Raw genomic sequence first — 19,938 nt, forward strand, 5'->3', positions numbered from 1 at the left:
TATTCAGTAAGAGGTTCAGGAGTAGAAAAAATGTTAAGAAGCCCCCTAGTCCCCCAGTCCCAGAGTCACATGCGAGGTTTAACCATCAAATATTAAAACCCTGAGAAATGTTCAGTCTGAGATCTGAGTGAATAGTTTAAGGAAGAGATTTGTCCAACCATCCATGTTCCATCCAAAAATGGGGTTGCGGTCTGGACCTCCTTGACACCAAGAATTGTACAGCCGTTTCCCTTTGTAGATGATGAATCTGCCCAACAACATTCCCAGTGATGTGGACTGTTATCTGTTCCCTCCCACTTCCACCTGTAGTCTGGTACATAATCTTACAGGATTTGTCATGGACCAGTGACAAATCCTGTCTCATCTACATTGTAGATATTCTGGGATTTTGTTGTGAAATCTGTGAGATAAGCATATCAAAGCAGCGGGTGAATATTCCAGTATCAGCTGAGGTCTTCACTGTAGCCACAGGAAACTGTTCTGATTTGTGAATGGTCTGCTCAGGATGATCTCACATAAAACAATAAAATCATTTTCTCCCATTGGGGAAAGGGCTCTGAATTCCACTAGCCAGATTATAATCCAGAACAAGATGTAAAACATCTGTTTCAGTGAAGCTCAAACCCCAGTCACACATGACCTGCCAGGATTGTAAGAACACATGGACACATTAGCCTAAGCCATTTTATGATCACATCGTAACTTCATATTTGTCATTCATTTATTCCATCAAACAGCATTTATTTTGCATATCACAATTTCTTACTTGCAGCCAGTACAGTGAAAACTGATGCAAGTTTGTACTTGAAGGAACTCCTCATTAAAACACTCTAAGCTCATCTTAAATGGAGTGTAGTGGGCTTAAATGGTTTCAAAGTGACTAGTGGTGAAAAAAGACAATGTGTTCATTTTTAAATAAAAGATATATTTACATGCATGGAGCCTAAATATAACGTGGACTAAGAATCATATTATTATTTTGCCCACGTACAGAAATATTAAGTTATTCTAATTCAAGGATTGCTTGTTGCCTATGGTTGGCATGCTTTTTGTAGTGCTGTATCATTTAAACCCACCTTTTAAAGAATCTAATTTTTGAAAATATTCAGATGTCCAGAAGCTAGATGTCTGCTTATTTGTTAATATGTAAATGTAATTAGAAAACTGTGTAAATACGTGGTAATGCTTACATATAGGTGTATCTGCCAGTGAAGTTTATGCTTTGACCTTTAGATTAGCTGTAATGCTGAGACAGGCTGGGCAAGACACAAGCGTGTTGTCGAACTTTGTTTTTTAGGAGGAGCAGAAACATTATCCAAGAGCAGGTTACCAGAATACATGAGAAACAAAAAACAAAGTGAGGCTAACCAGGAAGAAGAAAACACAGAGGTAAAAGTAAGATAACACAGATATTAAGAACACAGGAACGGAGAACAATATGGAAAACGAACAGGCAGAGCAAGAATACATATGGTAGAACTCCAAAATAGTGATGGGATGTTAGATACTGAGGCATCAAAGCTCACTATTGCAAAGCACAGTGATTCAACACTGTATTGAAGATTGTATCAAAGTTACTATTAGCATATGACTAATGAGGTCTAAGCATCAAACATCATCTAAACACTGGATGAAGTGGCACTGTTTACAGGTCTGGCACTGTCCTATAACTTGCAAGCTATAAGAGAGTGTAAAATCTCCAGACATCTTTTTCCCACAAAATTTGAAATATGGAAAATATGGAAGCAAATCTTTCCATATGAGGATAAATAACATAAATTGATCAAGCACCATTTCTTAATACACAGAAATTAAAGCATTAAAATCTCATTTGACATAATATAAATGCAGTTACCAAAAAGTGGCTGAAAATAAGCAGGAAGCCCAGTGAATTTAAATGAAAGAAGTTACACCGAGTTGAGATTTTATTTTATTTTTTTTATGTAACACTAAACAAGTTTGATAATTAAACAAGTTTGCCGTGTTGTCCATTTGGTTGGAAACCAAAACACTGTCTAACTGGCATATTGATCCCCTTTTTCTGATCAAGCTCGTCCATTCTCACTGTCTACTGGAGAGGAGGTCACTGGTACCAGAGTCTCTGCTTCATCTGCACAGACTGCAGCATGCTTTGCCAGACTGAAAAATCTGTTATGTCTTTAAGTTTCTTTTTAAGAAATGTATCAATTTTGTGTTGGTGTGGGCTATAATCAAATGCAATCTTTTCTACTGTATACATGTTAACTAGCCACAGATGAAAAAGCTTGTACAAGAAAATGATTAAATAAAGGCAAAATCTTTAAAAAGTGGTCTTGATATGACCAGGTGAATTAATTTACTTTATCTAGCAGATAGTTAACACAGTGATAATCATGTAGTGTAAGCAGGATAGGTGACATGAATTTGATGTGATGAAACTATATTGAGGTTTCTGTAGCTTGTCACCCCTGAATAATGATAAATCGGCTTATAGAAGGAAAGTGATTGTTGTTTGGTGCTGCACACTTAAGATGAGTTAAAACTTTTTGTTTTGTTTTAGCCATTTGACAGTTTTTCAGTGTCAGGTCTGCCCTCATTCATCAACCTGGATGCACCACCAGCTATAACCGCCAAAGATCCTCTGAATTCTAACCGTTTCCAGAACTGGTTCAGAGGTGAGTCTACCTATTAGTCTACAGTCATTACCCAGGCCTAAACCCCTATCTTTGTGGAGTCTTGCCATCCTTTCATTGTGGGCATTTCTAAAACCTTTTTTCCCGGTGTTTTGTTTGCTACCTGTTTTTTTGTCTCTGTCTGCTTTTGATTTTAGACTTGCTTTATTTTAGTACTGCTGCTGTCTCCAATTATTTCCTGACCCTTTTGGTCTGTGCCTCTGATGGCGTTTTGCTGAGGGTTTGTATTAATAACAGGGTCCATACCATTAGGTCTAGTGGGTTTGTATTAATAACAGGTTCTATACCATTAGGTCTAGTGGGTTTGTATTAATAATAGGTTCTGTACCATTAGGTCTAGCGATTGTATTAATAATAGGTTCTGTACCATTAGGTCTAGCGATTGTATTATCTACATGAGGGATAATGTTTGTCTCTGAAAATGTATTATCAGTATGTGCCTAACGCTCCTCTCTATTCCAAAGATGATCCGATTTCCATAATTCTCGTATTGCATAAAACATTTATTTCCATTAAATGTTTTAGCATTCAGGTGGTTGTTTTTCTTTGCAACAGTTATTGGCGTGAAATCTACTGTGCCATATACTCAAGATACAATGTCAAACGAGTCCGCACATCAGGTGTTGAACCCATTCGTAGTATTTTTCTGCTTATCTAATATGCCAATATTTTCTCGTAACCATCCCACCAAGTCCTAAAAACACTGAAACCTAAATGCTTAGTAACTACAGTAAAGCTTGTGTCACTGTCTTAATTTATATTCTGCATTAGTTCATCAAATGGTTATTTATTGAGAGTGAGTCTGTATTTTTTAATTGAAAAAAATAAAACTTTGTCAGAACTAAACAGATTTGTTGTCTGGTTTGAAGGCGGTGGTTGTGCTATTTTTCTGGCCTTTCTGCCCTTCCAACTAGTTTCTGTACCCAGTCATTCCATCAAGGGAGGTGTGTTGCTATTGAAATGTCTAATTTCCTTTATCTGTTGAATTCATAACATACATTAGAATTACATTTATTATAGCTGCAGGTGGCAATTAAGGGGTCCATTCATTTTATCACAGCTGCACAACTTGGTTGCTGATCACATCCCACATTAAGTTCACCAGCCTCTGTGGTTGGTTTTGAGGTTTTGTTTCCAGGAATGTTGTATTTTAAATCTAATCTCTCAATTTTCTCTGCTGAATTGCTTTATATAAATATATTTTTTTCTGATTTGACATGAGTAAGAAATATAGTTCCCCCAGAAGGTCAGTTCACCCCAAATGTACTTGCATTCACAGTATGTTCATATACACCATTGAAGTTTGGTGATAATCTAACACTCTATGGCTAAGTTTTATGCAATTAATTAAGAAAAATCCTGCTCTTGGGGATTGACAGTTAAATACACATATTTTTGAGCATTATTTACGAGAAGATCTGCATTTTTTACATTTAAAGGGTATCTCTAGATCAAAAGGTCACTGACTTGTTTGAAAGGTACATTTGACAAACTAATTTAGGTATCAAAAACAGGCTAAAAAAAGGTTTACGAAACGTATTGAATTTATTTGTGGAATGGTCACAAAGTATTGTACCACATTTCTCATGCACAATTTGAACACAATGGGATTGACTCATTTTTCTTGACTCATGTCAAGTTTCATAAGAATTACTCAAAGAAGTATTAATTTTTTTCAGCTGTTTTGAATGAATCAGTACACCTTGGAAGGATTGATATGTATGTAGGGGCCATATACCATACAAATATCAACATGTTTCAGTCTCATCAACATTTTGATACCAAATTTGTGAAGATTGGAGAAAGGTCCTACGACTAGTGTTACAGTTCATCAGCAACATACAAAGCAGTAGGATATTTAAATTCAAAGTAATTTCTACAAGAATCAATGTTATAGCAGTCCACTGAAGCCAGTTCTATGATTAGCCAATTACCTGAAAAACATTAGCCAATGTTTGAGTCATCCTTAGGAATCTTCCAGCTTGCTTACAGAAGCAGTATGCAAAATTTCATCTTGATCAGAAGAACAGTTGTTGAGAAACAGTTATTTGCATATTATAATGCCCCATATTGACAAAACTGCTACATTTGGTAAGCTACCTCAAAGTCAATACTGGTATAAGTCTTTTAAATTTCATGAAATCTGAACATGTCTTTCAGGAGTGACAGCTAGTTAAAGTTAAAGCCTGACCTTTGTACTACTACTTTGTACTACTATTAGACTGGAATAGGACAGCTGTATTTTTTATGTCAGGTTTTTGTTTAAATAATTATTGAGATTCCGACTCAGATTCAGATTCAAATATTTTGACACAAATTTCACTCAGATTGTGTGAAAATCCTAGGACTGGTATGAAATTAGCAAAAACAAACAAACAAACAAACAAAAAAAGTTAAATCTAATGGGCAGAGCCTATCTGAATTCAGGAGAAGCCAAGGAAGAATAAAATAAAAATAAATAATAATATTTCTATATTCATCTCTGCCTTTTGTTTGGAACATCTGCAAATGTTACATTTAGTTTTAACTGCAGTTCATAAAGGAAAAAGCAAAAATACATTAGAGTCAGAACTTTTGTTTCTTTGTCACACAGTTTTATTATTGTTTTGAATTATTGTATTGTCTTTTAGCACACGTTGGCAAATGTGTCCATCCTCCTGTCAATTGTCCTTGGACCTGTCCTCGGCCTCACACAGCCAGGTGAAAAAGGCTGTCACGGATTTGAGGGCCACACCTTTGCCTCTTGTTTTGCTTGGACAGCAGCTGCTGGTGCACCTTCCTCTGCTCCTCCTGCTCCTCAAGTTTGGCCTCCTTATGGATTTGCTCGATGGTCTTGGGCCCGTGGTCAGCTCGCCGCGACACCCAGTTATGCTAGAAAAGCAAAATCAGCAGATGCATTCTTTTGCATCACCATGCGCTGGAATGGCAAACACAAACACACAAACACAGGCAGAGTCTCTAACCAGTCAAGGTCGATGACGTCCCGGAGCAGGAACCGAATGCGTGAGGAAGCCCTCCTCTCCTTCATTGTCTTTTCTATATATTTAAAGTAGTGATCCATTTTTGGCTGGGAGAGAGAGAGTGTAAGAGAAACGTCGACAAATTTCAGGTATTCTTCCCCTTTCGATTCGATCAGGTGTGCTCTCAGCTGAACTCATGTCGCAAGACGTTTATGACTCTTATGTAAACCCTGCTGCCTTGCACGTTGGTCAGTGCTGTAAAGCAGTTCACTGCCACTGTGGGTGTAGCTGTGCTGTCATCAGCTGCACTTGGCTTTGGGGAATCCAGGGTGCAGCAGCAGGAGGCGGCAAACGTGGAGGAGGCTGTGAGAGCAAAACCTTCTAACAGCTGACCAGTCCTGAATAAAAGCCTTTCATTTTGTCAGCTGCAGTAGGAGCAGAGCTAACAACCACACTGACAACTTCACTAAACAACATGAACTTGGACACTTTTAAAATCATTGCCAAGGCCTAATAATACACTGATATCAGCGCAGCATGCTAGTCGCACTATAGATGATGATCCTAATTAGTTGGCTACCCTGTAGTCAGAGTGCAGGCAACAGGCAAGCAACAGAAAACACTGACAGCAAAACTTTTATAGACAACATTTCAACATGCTTGTTTTTTGGTTAAAAGCGTGCATGGAGAAAAAAATATACAATAAAAAAGACCAGGAAAATGAAACACAAATAACTGTCACACTAGGTGGTGACTGAACTGTCAACATTACAACTGTTGTTCCTACCAGAGACAAAATGGACAGTCAAGATACAATATTCAAAACATCTTCATTCAGTTTTGTTGTGTAAAGTACTTGCTGTGAAAAACACATCATGGACAAAATCCGGAAAAATGTGCACAGACGCTGCACTGCAGACTAGCACTCATCTACACATGCACCGAAAACCTTTACATGACATATTAAAGATAATCCGATGCAAGTGCTGAGCATCTGCTGAGAATATTAAATCAACCCAGACCAGGCCCGCGGCCTGCTTACCCTGGCCTTCTCCAAGTCCAGGTCTTTGCCGATGGCTGTGAGGAAGTGGCACAGATGCTCCAGGCTCTCCTCGTTGTGGTTCATGAATAATTTGACCACGCAGTCGTGCATGATGGCCTCCGACAGCATGTGCAGCTTGAACAGCTCCCCGATGAACTTGATGTTGCCGATGGACCTCCTGTGGGCCTTGTCCTTCGCCTCCTCCAGATCCTCCTCCAGCCTCTCCCGCTCGCTGGCCTTGCGAGGAGTAACCAGAACAAAGACAAAAGCAAGAAACAGCGCGTTTGGACCCGATAACGACCTGGCCGCCTCCCAGCACTGCTGCCGATTTCAGTCCCCTTTCTCCTGATCTGTGGGTTGGTGAGTCGGGTAAACTAGACAGGAGTGCTGCTTACTGAAGTGGCCGCTTCCAGCTGGTGCCGCGGCTTCTCCAAAACATCATTGTTGACCTTGTCCTTCTCAAACTCCTTCTGACAGCGGTTCAGCAGCAGCTTTTGGAAACTCACAGTGCTGGTGGGCTTGTCTGCCATGGGCACTTTTAACTACACAGGAAAGACATGTAGGAGAAACACTTGGGTATAAGATAGTGTTGAGAGTTCTGTTACTAAACAGAAGCTGATTAAAGCTCCATGTCCGTTTAGAGTGGTTCAAACAGAGTTCACTTCTGTGTGGCATTTGCTTTTGTATGGAACTTCAGCAGCAATGTATGGGAACATGTTACTCACCATAGCCAGGCAGCTGCACATATTGCCATAGGCCATAGAGAAGCTGGGCTCATCGATGGCTTTTTCAAAAACCAGGTCAACCACGCCTTTGAGGCGCTCCTCCGTGTCGATGGTGAGGTCCATCACCTGCTTCATCAGCTGGTTAAACATCTGTGGTGTCAGTTTGTTCAAGATACTGCGCACCTTCTGGAAAAGCTCCTGGAGAGGAAAACAGACTACCAACTAAGCTTTCCATTACAAAGAACCCAATCTTTTGTTAAATTCAGCAGTTCTTCCACATAATGACTAACTCCTCACTTTCACCAAATATTTACTCTGCCATTTGGAACTTTGTCATGAACAAAAATCACTCAGCTTTACTATATAGACCGATAAAGGCATCATACATCAATCACACTTTCCGAAAAGCGTAGCACCGGCAGCAAACAGTTTATCAAATCTTATCAACTAAAACCCCTCATGTGCTCCAAATTCAAATTAAAAGAAAACCCATTAGAACTACCTACAAGAATTTCAGATTTAATCAACATATAACTCCTACAAACAAAATAATATATACATAATAACCAAATCTGATCCAATAATAACCCTACCGACCAGACAATGCAATGAAGATCTGTCAATCTCTCCCAATGCTGAATTGCGCACAAATTTGCAAGAATATTTTAAACACAACCACTGGGCGCTAACCTATAATATATACAAGATCATCCACAGAATACACTACTGTTCACACATAACACCGTAGATAACTATGCATGCCATATGGCACAGTACACCCATAAAACATTTTTGGCAGGAAGCTGCCAACCTTTTATCACACTCTCTAAATATCCTTCGGTCCTCATCTCCCGCAGTGTCTGCTAGGAGACACATCAGCAATCACTGGGACAGAGAGGGCCTCCAAAGCATACACCATTAATCCAAGAAAACCATACTTCTGAACTGACAAACAAGAAAGCACCATTACTCACTAGAGAAACTTACTACTGAATTGCAATGGCAAAAGTTTTATGCATGCATCAAAAACAAAACTACTCTTTTTTAACTCAAGTCTGAACACCTCACTTCAATAATCTACAATACTCTCTCACCAAAATCAACACCACAATCAACAAAAGGAACAACAAGCACACAAGATCTGGCCCTCAGTATCATCACACCCCCTGTTTACACTAGAAACCAATGTCCCCCTGCATAGCTACATTCGTGCACACTCCCCACACCCACCCAATTAAACAACGACTCTATAATTTAAATATCCAATTCTTGAAGAGCATATCGCAAAAAAAAATAAGTAGCTTTCAAGCCAACCATAACAGGCTGTGACTCTGAAATCTGAAAACAGGGCATGGCGGAGTGAGGTGCTGACCTGAGTTTTCTGGGTCTCGGGGTTCTGGGTGTTCTCCCTTTTCCTGCCAGGTTTCCAGGCATTCTCGGCCTTCTTCAGCTGCACCTCGTCGTTCATGGACACGTTGGTGATGATCTTGCGGGGAGACGGCTGTCTCGGGCCTACACTGAGCAGCTGAAGCAACGAATGGGTGCTCTTTATTATGGGCGGTAACAATGTCACAAAGACCTCGGTCACATAAGATGACCAGGCGCTCATTAATTTGTGACAGAAGAGAAGGGACGAGCGGAGAGACCCACCGGTGCACCCCTGCCTCCAGGAATTGCCCTGCTGAAGTCTGCAGAGGCTGGGTTGAAGCCTGGGTCTCTGGCGATAAGGCGAGGGTCCACCTGCTGCAGGGGCAGCTTGTTTTGTTTGATCTAGAAAACAACAGAGTCAAGTCGAAGTCCATCAGCCCCTCTCCATGGAATGGTTTTAAAGGTCCCCTAAGGCCAATGTTTTAGCAGGCTAACCTTGTCCAGTACCACATCAGAGATGGGAGGAAGCCCCTCTGGCTTCTGCATGCAGGCAGGCATGAACTGGAAGGCCGAAAGGAAGTCTCTATCATACTGCCTCTTCCCATCCTTCAGCTCTGGCTCTGCATGCAGAGAGGGGTACAGTGAGCACCTGGAGAGAGGAATCACCTCTCTGTCAGGACACTGGGCCTGCCCCACAGGAGTGTCCTCTTTTGGCTTCTTCCAGGTGTTGGATAAACTAATAGCTGTAAAACATAACAAATCAGTCTGGTGTCTTTTTAGTGTTCTAACATAGCATGTCATGCATGTGGTTATTTACCTTGACTCAAGCTTTGCCTAAGCTTGGACTGTAAGATGGGCCCCACTTTATCCTCCAGCAAGACCTCTGGATCCTTCCCAGTCTCTTTCAGCTCTGCCCCAGTGGAGGCTCCACAGGCCTGGACTGCCTCTATAACAGCCTGGCCTGGGAGAGTGAGGCCTGAAGGAGCAGCAGTGCTGGAAGGCAATGAGGGCGTCAGCGTGCCTGAGGCAACCGCCTCTCCGGCTGCTGGACTTGCAACCTTCGCCAGACAGTGGGCCTCCAGGGCCAGGCCGACACTGACATTCCCCTGCTCTGCTACCTGGCTGTTCAGCTGCTGGGATTTGAGGTATAAAATGTGAGGATAATGAGGGTGTGGACATAAAAACTAGCAAAAGACAGAAAAGATGGAGAGAGAGAGAGAGAGAGAGAGAGAGATACTGCACACACATGCAGAAGAAGGGGAATGGCAACGAGGGTGGGGGGGTGAGCACAGCACAGCACAGCACAGCACAGCACAGCATAATTAGAGAAGTGAGTAGAGCAAGAGGCAAAGAGAGAGAGAGAGAGGAAATGAGAAAGCACAAGAGGGCAAAAGATCCAGCTGCAAAGGCACAAAATGTGTGTGTGTGTGGAGGGTGAAGACACAAAGACAGCAAGAGACAGCAGACAAGCATGGGGTGCTTAAATAAATGGGCAGGAGAAATAGAGAAAGAGAGGAAAGAGGAACACTGTTAACATTTAGGGAAAGAGGACACAAAGTAAGTGCAACAGCGCAGTAGTGAGTGTTCCCTTTACAGAGAGGCCTTTCCTCAGAGGAGCTGAGGTGCTCAGGGTTTGGCTGAATCCTTCTTACAGGGCCTTTACGTGGGCTGTCTGTGTAGAGGGAACACGAGGGAAGATCAGGAGGATTCGAGTGGCTGTGAGGGAGAACTAAGATGGAGGCAGACGAAAGAATAGGCACGGCAAGTCGGAACATCAAAACACATCTGAGAAGCCTTCTGAAATCAGAACAGCCACAATCACACAAGCTACTGGAACAAGTCAAATATGACGGAGGAGGGTCAACGGTGCGACCGAATCACTGAAGAAGGAAGAGAGAATGGCCGGAAATCAAACTACACCATCAGATTTTGTTGCTGATTGTATGATGCTTTTAACAGGACAAGACAATGAAAGCCAGCCAAACAACCAAACAATCAGCTCAGAGCTCATTATGAGGGAGGACTAGATGAGAGAGTACTTTGACCTGTGGAGTGGATCACGCGAAGCAGCAGTCTGCAGCCGATCAGGGGCTCGGGCTGTGGGACTGAATGGCTTACCTGTGGAGCAGTAAGGGTAGTGCAGGGACGTCCCACTGGTGGGCTTGTGTTCTGGCTAATGCCTACTCCTGACATGATCTCCTCTGTGATATCCTTGCCATCCTGGTTAGGGTCTCGGATACGGATCTTAGCAAACAGCAAGTTATTGCATCTATTAAGTCAAGCTACAATTAAATTAATTTCACCTCTGAGGCATGGGGAATACTCACTGTTTTCTTTACCCTCTTAGTGGGTGGAGGCTGCTGAGCTGTATGCACTATTATGGATGGAGATTTGGTGTATATGGTCTGGCCAGGATAGTATGAAGGCCCTGCCACTAGTGGTGACCAAAAAAAGCACTTGTTTCAGTAAGAGAGCAAAAGAAAAAACAGTTTCAGCCAGCGGGAATACCCAGAAGAAAGGTCTCTTTATCGGTGAGAGCACGCATGTGTGTTTCCCAGGTGGGGGTAGAGAAAGGGAAGTCCAAACTCACCATATGCTAGTGGGCAGTCTGCAGGAAAGAGCCCAGGGTAGAATGTACTGGGTCCTGTGGGCTGGACGGAGTACTGCTGGGGATGTCCCACGTAGGGAAGGCCACTGTGGCGATACTGAGAATGAAACAGAACAGCAGAGGTAAAGGGCCTAGCACCAGACATGGCCATTCATATAGGACACTCCTAAAAGAGATATTCGAAGCAGTAAACAAACAAAAAATACAAAAACATTTAGTTTTTACACTGAAAAAAAAACTAAACTAGAACTTCTCATTTCTGCTTCCAAGATAAAACATATTTTTATCTACACATATTAGGAGCAGTTTATTTATTGCTGGCCAACCTGTTTATAGACAGATTTTCAACCCATTTGCTACACTGTGTACATATTTGCACAGGCACTTTTCTCTGCTCTGGGTACCTGAGGCACGTAATACTGGAGTACGTAGTACTGGGCGGTCTGGGATGAGGTGAAGGGCATGGGCGTCAGGAACATCATGATGGGCTGGCTGGACACGGGTCGAATGGAAGGGCTGTTACTTGGAATGGCAGGCTGGGCTGTCTGCATCTGAGGGATCTGGAAAAGCTGGGAGAGGAGAGGAGCGGAGAGTGAGGGTCACAGAGCAGCGTGGCGTATGCCGCAGCAGCCGGCTCAGACGCTCGGAGTGAAGACTTTAGTCAAGAGTTGAGTCGTGGACTCTACAGCAGTTGTACTGGGAATGTTGAGGAGATATAAACATAAAAAAAAAAAGTTTAATATTTTCAAGGGATTTTGAATGTCCTATTATGCTAGGCATGCAAGATACAAAAAGAAAACCTTTTAAGAGTCTGTTTCACATGCATGGCACTAATACAAGGGTGAATGAACTAGCATGAAAAATTAAACAATTACAATGACGGATGCAGCTAATTAACCATGATTGCAGGAGAGGGGATATATATGTAAAAGACAACCAATCTTGAACGTAAATTTGTACTGATAACCTGAGTCTATCAATGCCAAAGCTGACAAAATATCATGACATGAGCTAGAATTCAGAATGTGACAAACCCCCATCCCAGTCGGCTTTGATGCTCAGAATGGGAACATAGTGAGGGAATTCCTTGTACATGAGAAACAGTAAAATGAGCCTAAGAGGTGATTCTCACATACTGTCTCCCACCGAGCTGTTGCCGTCTTAACATTTTCTGGACATAAAATCCTCCCTCCAGCAGTTATGCAGGCAGGCAGAAATGAACCTTTGTATGTGCTCCTGAGTAATGGAGCAGCCATACCATGTCCAAAACAGATTATTAAAAAGCACTGGAGTCCAAAGGAAATAAAGAGAAACAGACTAAAAAAGACTAAACATAAAAGACTAAACATAGGTGCTGGCATCCTCCGAACTGGGGAGCAGAGTGGAGCGCAGGTGCACCACTGAGCTACTGGAATGTCTTTCAATGCATTTTTTCAAGACTGCAAAATTACCTGAATGGATCTCAATCCTCCCTTGAATATTGAAGCAGGAACGAGAGAGAAGCTAGTGGAAGAACGCACTAATGGGTGTGGAGGGTCAGAGAGACTGTAACACGCTCAAATACACTGGCACACACAATTTAAACAAATCTTTAAACAAATTTAAACCAAACCAAGTTTTGTTTTGTTTTTTAAATGACGGAATTGTACACTGTTGTTACAGTGGAATTGTGAGGTCAGAGGCAGAGCAAATGTGTTCCACTAACCTTCCTGGCCCTTTAAGTGCACTACTGCAGATAGACTGAAAACAAATTTCACCTAAATAAAATCACACTGTAACACTGAAAACATAAACACAGACAAGCACTGAATGAGTGGTAAAGGGCATTAAAGCCTAAGTATTACATGGAGATCACCGCTCACATTTTCAATTCTTTCCTTTGACAAAACAACTCACATCAACAGCCAAGGCACTGCACTGGCTTTCTAAAAGGAGATGGCAGATGGCACTATCAATTAGCTTCACTCAAAAATGGGAGAAAACAAGGAATGCGGCATGTTATGCACTCGTGCACATAGTTCGGTCACACGTCTCTGCTATGGTCTTCCAACGTACACTGCCCTTGATATGAGGCAATATGGCCACCTACTGTAAGCTCAACCTTGGGTCACGATATCATGCAGAGCCTTCATAATACCCTATGCTTCTGTGCATGTGCTAGTCAGATTCAAGCTCAAATATCGTCTCTCTCAGCTAGCACAGCCCGGCCTCATCTGTCTACAAAACTTCCAAGAGGTCTCCGGTACACTAGACAAATGTTGCTGTTTTGTATTCACAGAGAACATTTATCCAAGTATGTGTACAGGTCAAAAAGCTGGGATGCGGCTGGGAGACAGGAATCCATCTGCCTCTGAGACTGATGTGTGAGTTGGGGAGGGGAGTGCAGTGGCTAGAACACTAAACTTGGCGAGGTTTTACCACAGGCACACAGAGGAGCATGCAGCATACAGTGGGAGGTGCTGCGCTGCGGAGGCAGACATTAGCTGCTGGTGGGCAGGACGAGAGAGCAAACTGGGGGTGGAGGAGGGTGGGGGGAGCCAGGCAGAGACTGTGGGGGCAGGATGCGTGCAGACGCATGTCACATGCTGCAGGAATCTGGACCATGTTGCTGACAAGTTCATTGAATGTTTTGAAGCCAACTACAGCACATGCATGTCTGTGTTGTATCTGGGCTTGGTGTAGTAGGGTCAAGGAAGACTTATTTTTAGCTGAAGATGTCTATCAACAGCAACACACTTAACTGCAGATAAGCATATTTACTGCTAAACTTTGGCTGACATCTCAAGTGAGGTGCACTTCATACAGAATGAATACAAGAGTTATTTTACTGTCTTGTGCAGTTCAATATAACAAGCTCATGGTTCATTGCAGGTGGAGCCACCGTCCTTGTTGATTGAAAACCTTAAGAAGCAGAAGCAACAGTCCTAGTCCAAGCTAGAGAAAAAAGGCACAGGACTCTCACACAGCAGACTCTGAAATGGAGGATCTCTCACATTAAGGTATAGCTATGCAGCCTTGAATTTTTACCTCCAGACATTCTTGTGTGGTTCCTAGATTTTTCCCACATTCCAGTCCTTTTCTCAAGTACACTTTAAATAGAAAATAAAGATATAGACGCAGTAATTAATTGAAGAGAATAGCCGGTGCCATCTTTATTCTGAGCTCAATGTTGCATACAGACGAGGTATTGTCCACAGAATGTCTAACAGTCTCAGGTGGGTTCAATCTTTATACATTTTCATCAAGTTACAAAACCATTTTTTATTAAAATTGTATCTTTAGGTGGTATCCTGGCCTCAATCCCGGACTTGCCACAGAGCCCATATTTGGTCATTCTCACTTCCTGCTTACTTCCGAAGCCTAATTTGGTCTTTTACAATTCCTGCCATCATATTATTACATTAATAATTTCATTTTATTACCTCACTTGAGTACACCTCTGGCTGGATATTGAACCACTTGGTTGTAATCCTAAATGAATCATGATTGATGCAATCAAAGGATCACTGCTTGAAGCCAAGCAAAAAAGTTTGATTTTTCACATTCACAGACATGAAGAACCAGCAGGACGAACCAAGACTGATGTGAACTGTGTGGGAAAGTAGACTTTGCACATACTGTAGAACAAAACCGCTTTGATGAAGTTGTAAGCAAAGAGGCATTAAGAACATAAGCCTGTGTAAATCCTGATAAGCAATTGTAGTTCAGAAGTGTTTGAATATGTGTATTGTTTGTTTGTATTTTCACAGGCCAAAAACAAGTACTGATTAGCAAGATTTACTACCTCCCAGTACACCATTTCTTTTTACTGCCTGAGTAGATGTTGATGGAAGTCAAAAGGCCAACAGAAGCAACAGCCATCTGGTGGTTGCTTCCAGACTACCAGATCAGCTTGATATTCTCTATTGCCTCTCTCTGGCAGAATACCCACCAGGTCATTCCACATTTGCATAGTTTTGGTGATGCTCTTTGCTTTGGCTTCAATGTCACTTTGGTGGGCTTCTTTGGGTGGGATGATTCCCCCGCTGAGAGTGTGCGGGCTGTTGTGGAGAGAGGATGTGTCTCCAGAGTCACATCCAGACCCACATATGGCCACCGCAACCAGAAAAGCACAGGTGAGGAAGGCAAGGCTTCTGAAAGCTACCAGCCAAGCAGGTGTGGACAGAAAAGAGGTGCTCTGTAGCAAAGAGAAAGGAAGCTGATTGCTTGGTATGTAAAAGGAGAGAAACCTGGAAGCTGGTGTGGATAGTATGAAACCCACCAAAAATGAAAACAACAGCTTCATTTGGAAAAAAAAAACAAAAAACCCAACAAAATGCAGCAAGAGAGAACAGGTCTTTGCTTATCTTAGATAAATCAGAGTTTGATATAATCAATGCTTAAAAAAGCATGGTAGCCAGGAACAAAAAAGTAACCAAAAGTATTCAAGGTAAAATGTGCAGTGTATTGGCTCAGTCATTTCAACTGTTCCCCATTTTTTTTATATCAATTTTCATCTCTGACAAGGAAGATGTGGAGGGGAACCTGGGAGCCTGTTGGACAGGGTAATGAACTGGATTGCAGGCTCAAACACTGTATGCACTCATATGCACTTGAAGGACAGTGTTCACTACCAGTTCCGTGTACGCCTTTTTTTCTATCGTCACTTTGTATCAACCGGGAAGGAGCAACTGTCATTCACACCCAACAGGAATGCAGCTTGTTGTGACCTTGAGAATTCTTGGCTATGGAATCGCCAAAAAGTATCTTAAGCACTTCAGCACCATTCTAAGACAACCACTGACAATAATTACTCACCTTAATGAATGCTTTGTCCGCATCTTGGCTGCATCTGAGCTGGTGGTTGAAAAGCAGGGCCCGCAGCTGTCGGTTCTGGTGCTGGATGTCATACTGCTCAGCGGTCTGACAGGCATGCACAACTCATAGGTCTGTTCAAGATGGCGCTTGTACACCTCAATTTCCATCGTAATTGTCCTGTACAACCATTAAAAATTTGACAGAAGTTAAAAAACAGCAGAACGGTTTGTTACAACTGGAAAAAAATAAATAAGAAAAGATTGTTTGTTGTTGTATATGAAAGTCAGTGAGCCATGAGGATAAGCCCTCTTGTCCAAAGTTCTGATCAGCAGTTATGACCTCCTAACACTGCAATCAAAATGCACGGGCAAAAGATGCATTACTGAAAAAAACACTCTGCAGATCTGGAATTCATGTCACCACATTCAAGGTTGAAGGCTTTGTTCAGTGAAAAGAAAACAAATGCATCAAAGTTGGCGTTATACTCAGTAAGAACTCAGTACAGTAAGAAACTGCAAAATACTCAGAAAACTCTGTGCATGAGTCAGTGGCTCAATAGTCCAACTAAAATCAGCCAGGACCACAGTTTAGTTGGGCTAAACATGAGCCAACTAAATCCTTAGTCAGAGAATGATATTCTGTCTTTGCTGCTTACATGATTCTTTCAAATAGCCATGTCAACTTAGTTATTTAGGAATAATATCAAACTACATGTGGGCCATCAGATCCTGTTTGCCCTTGAAGACCCACTCACAATCTCTGCCCAAGTCAGAGACTATTTACAGCTATGATCTTAATTCCAGCACTGGACATGCATTACCTTTCATAGTTTCACAACTCTGGCACTGCAATCAACCCTGCATATGTCTTAACTAAGAAGGCAACAGTTCAAATGGAAAACCTACTTCCTTTCTGGGAGTGAAGGAAGCCAGCTGCTTGATCTTCAGTGTCTGGTTGAGTCTTGGATGCATCAAGCACAGGGACACCAGCTGATACCCCATGGTTGAGGTGCTCCATATATTGTGCAAGGATCGGTTCGTTATAATCACCATTCTGCATTTTTTAACAGCAGCAACAACAAAAAATGGTTCAGTTAAGGGTGCATCATTGGAAGACTTTCACTAAAATATGTCCTCACCATGTCTCAAATACAGCAATACCTCTTAGAAGCCATTGTACTCCACACAGAATGGACAGTCCCAGCAGTTTCTGTTCCCATATGGAACCTCAGTGTTTTGATTACAGAACCAGCAATTCACAATGACATGAACTGGAAAGTGACAAATGTATGTGACAAATAAACCAAACTTGAAACTTTATATAAATAGCTTCATGTTAAATATACACAGTTAATCAGTCATTAAAAAAACACATTCTATTAATTAAGAATGTTTATGAAAGTTAATTTAATCTAACTAACAATAAATGAACAGTCGAATATTGTAGTTCAAACAGTCCGATAGCTGTAGTAATGGCTTAACTCATTTTGCTTATTTAGAGAGAACGATACATTTGAAAACCCACAGGTTTGTGAATTTGGGTCTCTAAATCAGACAAAAGTAGGTTTTCTATTTCTGAACAGCTAGCTAGCTAACAAACTACCAGCACCTAAACGATCAAAGTTGAAAGATGAACAATGAAATGGTTCCACAAGGAATGGTTTATAGCCCCGAGTTAGACACTCGCTGACCTCAACTATTAGCTAGCTAACTAGCTTATCGCTGCGATAAAGCGATACAATTTTTAACAATGAGCACATGAATAAAGTATCCTTTACAATTTTCACAATATTGTTAACGTAACTGTAATATCTGAAAACGGACCACACAGGAAGGTGTAAAAATGAACAACTGCAAACACCCCGTTCCTTATCTTACCTCGTTAGGTAGCTAAGATAGCTAACCTAGGTTAGACCCTTTAACCATTTAAAGGTCTGAAATGTCAAACTGCGTTTCCGTTAGGCAGATAAATAGTTTGACGCCGTTTGATGAAACTTATGCAGCCATAAGAATGATTTGATCGCCGATACCTTTAGACATCATGGAATAAAAGAGGCTTATTTTAGCTGATGTGTACGTGGAGTTGTTTGGGGGCAGCTATGAGCTGGAAGCTAAGCGTTGGTTCAGTGGCTTCTAGCATGGACTAGCTACGATCATAATTCTGGTACAAAATGTATAAACGAGGAAATATACAATTATTTACAGTATTACAGCATTTACAGTATTAAAAGCGTGATTTAATGGGATGAATAGTTAACTAGCTAACGTTAGCTATCCTAGCTTGATGGCTAGCTTTGCTCACTAACGGTTACTGCATCTTAGGGCTAACTTTATGCTGCACTTCGCCCCCTAGCGGGCCCGCGGGAGAACTCACACTGGCATACTCAAATAAATCACTTTATAACGTCCAATATTCTTAAAGTGCAGTACATTTTTCGAGATAACATTTCTTAGGAATAAAACAATTACCTGCTTACCGATTTTCAGATGTCTACATGCAGCCTAATTTGGTCTTTTACACTTCCTGCCATCATATTATTACATAAATAATATCATTTTGTTACCTCAGTGTCAGGAATTCTGTCACTGAGCCACAGTTCTGTGAAAACTAAAGCACAACAGTCTCTACACTCGCGTTGGGTGCTATGCTAGAGTTGACCTGTTGACCAGGGAACAGACATTGGAGAGCAGGATGGACAGTAGAGCTGGTCTGCTAGGGTTAGCTTTTTTTTTTTCCAGTGGTAGCTCAGTGGTTAAGGTATCAGAAGGCTGCTGCTTCAAGCCCCCCCACTGCCAACTTACCACTGCTGGGCCCCTGAGTAAGGCTCTTAACCCTCAATTGCTCAAGTTGTACTCAGTCATAATTGTAAGTTGCTTTGGATAAAAATGTGTCAGCTAAATGCCATAAATGTAAATCCAGCATGAACTCATGCCCTCTATGGTTTGCTTTTATTCAGCAGTGACTCCTGCCTCTAGGGTTTCTGTTTTTTCATTTGTTAACTGTTCTATGTCGTATGAATTATGTGAAGCAACCTCGAGTATGAGAGAAACATATATATATATATATATATATATATATATATATATATATATATATATATATATATATATATATATATATATATATATATATATGGTTATGTGCAAGTACATGTATGTTGGATTGTATATGTACATGTATTAGAGTGTGATATTTATCGTTTATGGATTGACTCTGTATGGATTTTATCAAAGGTGTCCAGTCTAGATTATTGGTTCTGTTATTGATTAATTCTGAGAATTATTCTATTGATATATAGTCTATCAATAGATTTTTCTATTGGGTGACACTAATATTATTTTTTGTTTTCCAGTTCATGAGTATGTTTTTTTTGTTTGTTGTTTTTTTTGCAATAATATTTTTATTATATCAATATAATAATGTTATACATAGTATCCTGTCATATTGGTTGATGATATGTCTCCTAGGAGACATAAAGATGGTGTTGGATGGATATTGTTATTTATTTAAAGCATGGGATATGTAATAACATATACCACACGACAGCTGTCCTGCTCTTCCAGGTCAAACAGCTCAGGCGTCCTCACACTCAGTTCATCCAGGTCAAGTAAGAGGGCTCTACTGTTAGCTTCATCCAGGAAGGTCCGAGATTTGGCTGGCTCAGAAGGACGAACATCGTGTGGCAGAAAGTCCAAAGCAGAGGGCAAGAGAGCAGCTCTGCGTCCAGCCGAAGGCGCAGATGCACACTTGCGGCTTTGTGGATTTG

The sequence above is a fragment of the Electrophorus electricus genome, chromosome 10 (genome assembly GCF_041902795.1).
Source record: "Electrophorus electricus isolate QZ-2024a chromosome 10, ASM4190279v1, whole genome shotgun sequence".
Lineage (NCBI taxonomy): Eukaryota > Metazoa > Chordata > Actinopteri > Gymnotiformes > Gymnotidae > Electrophorus > Electrophorus electricus.